This window comes from Xenopus tropicalis, chromosome 8 (assembly GCF_000004195.4).
Source record: "Xenopus tropicalis strain Nigerian chromosome 8, UCB_Xtro_10.0, whole genome shotgun sequence".
In the NCBI taxonomy this organism is placed as follows: Eukaryota; Metazoa; Chordata; class Amphibia; order Anura; family Pipidae; genus Xenopus; species Xenopus tropicalis.
In genome coordinates this window covers 79,281,149-79,287,599 of record NC_030684.2, presented here as the reverse complement: position 1 = coordinate 79,287,599, position 6,451 = coordinate 79,281,149, and positions in this window count along the sequence as shown.

The following is a 6,451-nucleotide window of genomic DNA, read 5'->3' as shown; positions in this document are numbered from 1 at the left end:
ATCCTGGTGTTAATACTGTGAGAATGGCAGCAGGTTAAATTTCCCCATTAAAAGTCAATAGGTAAAATCTGATTGGCTACTGGTGGCTCCGCCCACTTTTCCTAACCTTGAACCGCAGTTACCTGGTGCCTAACCCTGCAAAGTTTGGGGCCCTTGTGTTATTACTGTGAGAATGGCAGCAGGTTGGATTTCTGCCAAGTCAATAGGTAAAATCTGATTGGCTGTTCATCATATTTTCATTCAGGCTGACCCCATGACTATGTGATTCAAGTTTGGGGAGTGTAGCCTCAAAGCTGTAAGATTGGCAGCAGTTTTAATTTCCCCGTTAAAGTCAATGGGTAAAATTTGATTGGCTGTTGTTGGCCCCTCCCACTTTGGGGACATCCAACAAATGTTGTTGTTTCATTCGGGGTGACACCATTATTATGTTATTCAAGTTTGGGGGGGTGTAGCTTCAAAGCTGTAAGTGTGGCAGCAGTTTGAAAATCTTCCCTGTCAAAGTCAATGGGAAAAATGGGGGGTTCGGAGCGGTGCCACAAAAAGACGGGAGCGGGATCACTTAAAAAAGCACAAGCAACCTGCTCCGCTATAGGGTGAAGAAGTGTGGAGAGTTTGGGTGTTGTACCCCTAAAACTGTAGGAGGAGTAGCGTTTAGAAAATGGGGGGCGCTAAGAAGAAGAAGAAGCGGAAGAATAAGCTGAAGTCAAAGAACAGTATGTTGGGGGTTTTCAACCCAACACAATTCATTGTGCACTTGGCCTAGGTGAAAACTAGTCTTTCCCTGGGGAATAGACTGGCAGTTAGGCCCCTTGATACACCATGAAGCCAAATGTTGTTTTTTTTTTTTTTTAATGGGTTGGACTTGCATTCCACTTTGGTTCACATTGAGGCACGTCCATGTTCTTCAGTTCTTCAGTGGAGTTGGCTGTTGATAATTGAATTGTGGGTAATTTGGGTCTAGCCCTACTCAGGCTACTAATCCTGCACCATTGCTCCTATATGAACTATACATACATATAAAACGCCATAAATACTTTAGGCAGATGGGCACATAACAGTGTTCAAAAACCAGGTATATTTCTATGTAAGGATGAGTCACAGGTAAATATTGCTTTATGGCGTATGGTAGGGACTTCCTCAGCAGCCATTCCTTTCCCAGAAATTAAACTAACAATCAGAAGAAAACAATCAGTGACAAACACAGGAATAATAATGTAGGGGACATTGCACTTGACTTCAGCTAGTGCATAGCTGTTCATGTACCACCATACAATAATAGTGAAACTAGGTGCATTCATATGTTTAGGACTGACGGCAATATCTAATCCTGTTCCCCCTGCTTTTTTACATTTCTAGTGCCCTAAAATCCTTCCCATATTTCTCCTCGGAAGGTTCCATATTCTTAGCCCCCACAGGGTGCTGAGTTCAAAGCATAGCCAGGGTAGTCACACCCTGTGCATCTTGCAGTGTTCTTCAAAGGGTTTACAGCAGCTGCATGGTCTATAGTTAGCCCATCATGGGTTAGAACTGTCCTGTATCTACCCCCTCCCTTATCAGGCTGCTTCATATTTTTCCTGGTCACAGAATATCCTCTTTGTAGGTAATTATAGCTTTCTGGATAGATATGCACCCACTAACCAGGCTGTAAATTACTGGCTTCACTATCCTCAGAATAACTCCACTGTCTCTGCAGCCAAGACTTATTTACTAATGTACAATAGGATGGTTCCCTGAATAAACCCCCTATAGGCAAAGTTGTGTTGTGAAGTATTCCAAGTCCCTTGGTGATTGTCTGTTTTAGCTTTCAGGATATGCTTATTTTCTTTTCTTTACGAGGCATTTTGACTGAAAGGTTGTAAAGCAAGTTACATAATTACCACGTTTCCATGATGCCTAATATTTTGCATTTTGTCACAGTGAGACTCCATGTTGCATAGCTTCAGCCAAGGGTGGCACACCATGTTCAACATCATCCCTCTGTGTCAGATCCACTAATGAGATGGGCAGACTAAATGTTCCTTCTGTATCTCACCTTGGAAGGGTCTGTTTTAGTGGAGCATCCTACAGTGGGTTCTAAAGACACAGTACCCCATTGTTAATCAACAGAAAGTACTAATCCATTCAACATAGCTGTGACAAAAATGCACTCAAAAGCAAAAATGTGAAGTCTCTGCTTAGCGCAAATGCACACATGAAGAGAACAGTCAGAAATATGTGTGTATATATGTACATAAAACAGTATTCTGTAAAAACTAATGTTATATGGCCAATAGGGCAACAAATTACTTATAGAAACATGTGCCTACTTTTTGCCCAAAGGAAAGTGGATAACCATTACACTTCACTCAGGTACTTTCTAGCTGAAAACCAGCTGCCTACTCCATCTAGGGTGGACAAATGTAGGCAAGTTCCTTTTTTTATACCCTCTTTCTTTGTTCAAACCCCTTTCACAAGAGGTAAACCATGCTGCTTAAATTAGGATTGGCAAAGAAGGCAGGTATAGCACATCATAAGCTGGGAACTATATGGAGTCTTGCACTAGAAATATGGGCAAGATAATCTGCATACTATTAATATATTGCCAACATAAACCTTTATTAACTGAAATATGACTTACCTCTGCTGGTTGGGTTTGCCCTATCCTAACTACTTTTCCAGTGAAAGACAAATCTGAAGATAATAGCTACTCTCTTTCATTAAAATGTGTAACTCAGTAAATGAAAATTTCTTCAGGGAATGTATTATATTAATGAAAAGGTCAATTAATATATTTATTCTATGCCATAGCAAAAGAGTATTGCATACTGTCTATGGCGGTAAGATGCCATAGACAGTCACTATTTACGCCTCTGTGTACTTGAAATGTCAGGGCCTATTTTCAGTTCCAGTCTGGACCTGGATCTATAATATCCGCAGTAGATATCAATAATACTATTAACAAAAATAGTTAAGATGCCTAATATAAAATAAGAGAAGTACAATATGAAAATAAGCACATTTTGCTTTAAACCATCCATAAAAGTGTTTATCTACACAGTGTTTAGCAGTGTCAGACAGAGGCAGGCCAAACCTGTTGGCCACCCTGCACCTGCACCTCCCCCCCCCCCCATGCACAATGCTCTTGCTGGGGCTGCTGTGGGGGCAATGACAAGGGAATGGGACTAGGAGTAGGCAGGAAAGGTACCTGCCTAGTGCCCCGCTCATCGTTGTGCACTAGGCAGGTGCCTCTTCTGCCTACCCCTAGTTCCGGCCCTGGTGTCAGATGTTTGACATTTATCGTTAAGTACTGAGAAAATCCAAGAATTCCACTAAATCTAGCAATTAAATTCAAGGCAGCTAAAAGTGATAAATGTAGATACTAAAATGGGCTGTTTTTTGATTGTTAAACCTCTGGCCTCCCGTCTCATTGGGTAGCTTCAGGCCTTTTGAGCTATCCTTCCATTCAGGTATTCCTTTTAGCCTGCGTCATCTGTGGTGAGCCCCTGCTTACAACTCCTCTGTGAAAGGCTTATCAATACTCTACTCAATACTAGGTTATTATCTAACCATCTCGATTCCAGCTTGGAGAAAAAGTAGATCTCTAGAACTATCATTGCTAAATCCTTTTACATTACTGAAATCTTATTTTCTCTGCCCATTCTGCCATCTGACAGCTCTGATTTTATGCAACAGTATGAAAAGTGGAACATTATGAAAAGCTTTATCAGAATTTTACTGCTTCAAACTAAGTTCATAAATGGCTTAATTAGATGCTAATAAGGGTTATTTAGTGTGAATGGTCCTTCAGTAGCTGGTCTTTCTGAAATTTGTTGCGTGATCATGTCCGAAGAAATAACTTTGTCAATACTGAATATCTATTAATATCACCTTTAATGGCCCATGCCACCCTGTCATGTCTATATATTACTTGCCATAACATAATGTTCCTCTGAAATTATTCATGCTAGTTTACCCACAATTTTTCACAAGGATGATGATGTGATTAGCTGCAATTCCTTCTATCACACACATCAGTTCACATAAGTTACCATTAGCTTGCTGGGAGCTAGCTGCTTGGATGTAAGTGAAAGTAACACAAAGATGTTTAGCTACATTAGTGACTTGTGGCAGGCACCAAATAAGTTTCAGTTGGTCCTTAGGGGCTAATAACAAGCAGCAAACAATATCCAAAAAGCTCTGAATTACAGGAAGCCCATCTCCTATAGAGATCATTTTAAAGGGGAACTCCAGCTTCCGAACCAAACTTTGTTAAAGATCCCCACATAACACAGAAACCCCTAATATTATAACTGTAATATGTTCCTTTAAAAAGTATGAATAAATACTGTTTTTATATGCTGAAATCCAGCTGCAATACAGTTCTTCTCTTTCTGCAGCATTTAAAATCTTGGCAGGAGAGGAGGGGCTAAAACACATCACAAATTTTTACAAATTGTAGCAACTTCTCCACAGCTTACAGACGGCATGCATGACATGAGTAACGTTGGATCTTGACCCGCCCTTCTCCCAACCAACACCCTCCTTTTTACCTGTTTACTTACCATCCCCAATAAACAACACGGACACCAATTCTTGGGATAAAATGGCCGCAGATAATTTATTAACAACAATCAAAGTTTTAATTTAAAACATAACATATATAACAAATGTGAAACAAAACATTTCAAACATAACACAAATGTTTGTATAACAAACAAACCAACTTTTAAATAACCAAACACTGTAACAATCCAATAACTGCGCAGCGCAACTGGCGCTGCCAGCTGCCCTTCTAGCCCGGAACCAACTACCCAACAAAACTCACCTCCTAATCCACTTTCTTACCCCTGAGGTTCCAAGCATGCCAGCCCCAATTAACTATAAAACTCCCCTCCTAACCCAACCATTGTTTTCCCCCAACTTAATCACCCCACCAACGACACTCCGCTATCTCCACCTCTAAAGGGAGGGAGGGTGGGCGTTTTACTATGCTGACTAAAATGGATTGAGAAGCGGGAACAGTTACCAGCATTTTATACCCCTTACAAATCAACCAATCACCTGCAACTGGGAGTGGCTAAGTCTGACCAACGTATCTGTCATGCCCCTGCTTCCCTACGTTTTACTACGGGTCATTGGGCTACTGGAACTACATAACCAATAATGCATTGCACTGCAAAGTTCCTTTCCTTATTGACATCACATATGCAGAGAATTATGGGATTTGTAGGATGCAGGCTGAAAGCAGGCTGAGGACAGACAACTACTGTTACATCTAAAAGTAGTCAGCCAGATCAGCAGGAGAACAGGGGGCCAGGAGTAGGTAACTGTTTCAAACCATATTATTACATTAAAAATGCTGCATATTTTGTAATTGATGTGTATGCAAAGTTGCTTAAAATTAAGTTTGCTTTTTAAAAAGCTCAAGTTGTGGTTTGGTGGGTTTCCCTTTAAGCAACAGTGCAGGACTGATGAACAATTACCGCTAATGTTTAGTTGCAGTTATTGATGCGTAAGGGGGTCACAACAGGTACTGAGAGCACGACTCACTTACATTTGTATTGGATCATTTTTTTTTAATAAATACATCACCAAATAGGATCATTTTTGTTTCATTTGTTAAACTAGGTTTTCTTCAATTACTTTTAGGACTCAGATGATGTTTTAGGTCACATTCATATAAAAATATAGAAAATTGTAAAGGGTTTACAAACTTTCAAGTACCACTGTATATATATATATCGAAGTCCAAGCAACAGGCACTCACGTCTGATGGAATCACAGATCGCCTGGGTGCAGTATTAGAGCTGTAGTTTAGAGAGCAAAAATAGAAGAATGCCGCACTCACAGGGCTTAGTGTAGAAAAATAGAGTAGTTTATTCAAACAAAAACCTAACGTTTCGGCTGGAACCTCAGCCTTTCTCACTTTGATACTAGGGATTCTTCACATCACAGTCTTCCTGCAATTTTTTATGATTTTAAAGTTGCTCATCTGTTTAGCCTAGTATAACTGTCATGTTGTTATAGTGTAGTATGTGTGTGGGCAGGCCCAGACTGGCAATCTGTGGGTTCTGGCAAATGCCAGAGGGGCTGCTGTAAGATGCCATAGACAGTCACTATTTATTGGGCCTGTGGGAGCTGTTTGGGCCTCTGTGTACTTGAAATGCCAGGGCCTATTTTCAAACCCAGTCTGGACCTGCCACCTAACAAGCACAGGGTCATTTTGATCTTAACTTTCCCCTTTTTTCCTTGTATGTGATTTTAATCCAATTTTTTAAGCAAGTTTAATAAATATTTAATTTTTAATTATTATATAGGTGTGCCAGTTTCTTTTTCTTGTGTCTATAACACGATATATCATATTTTCAAACCCAGTCTGGACCTGTGCATGAGAGAGAGAGAGAAATACATGGGGCTGGCACTTCTGAAGTAGTATTATTGTTAAGAGAAAGGAAATGCAGGCTAGCACTAG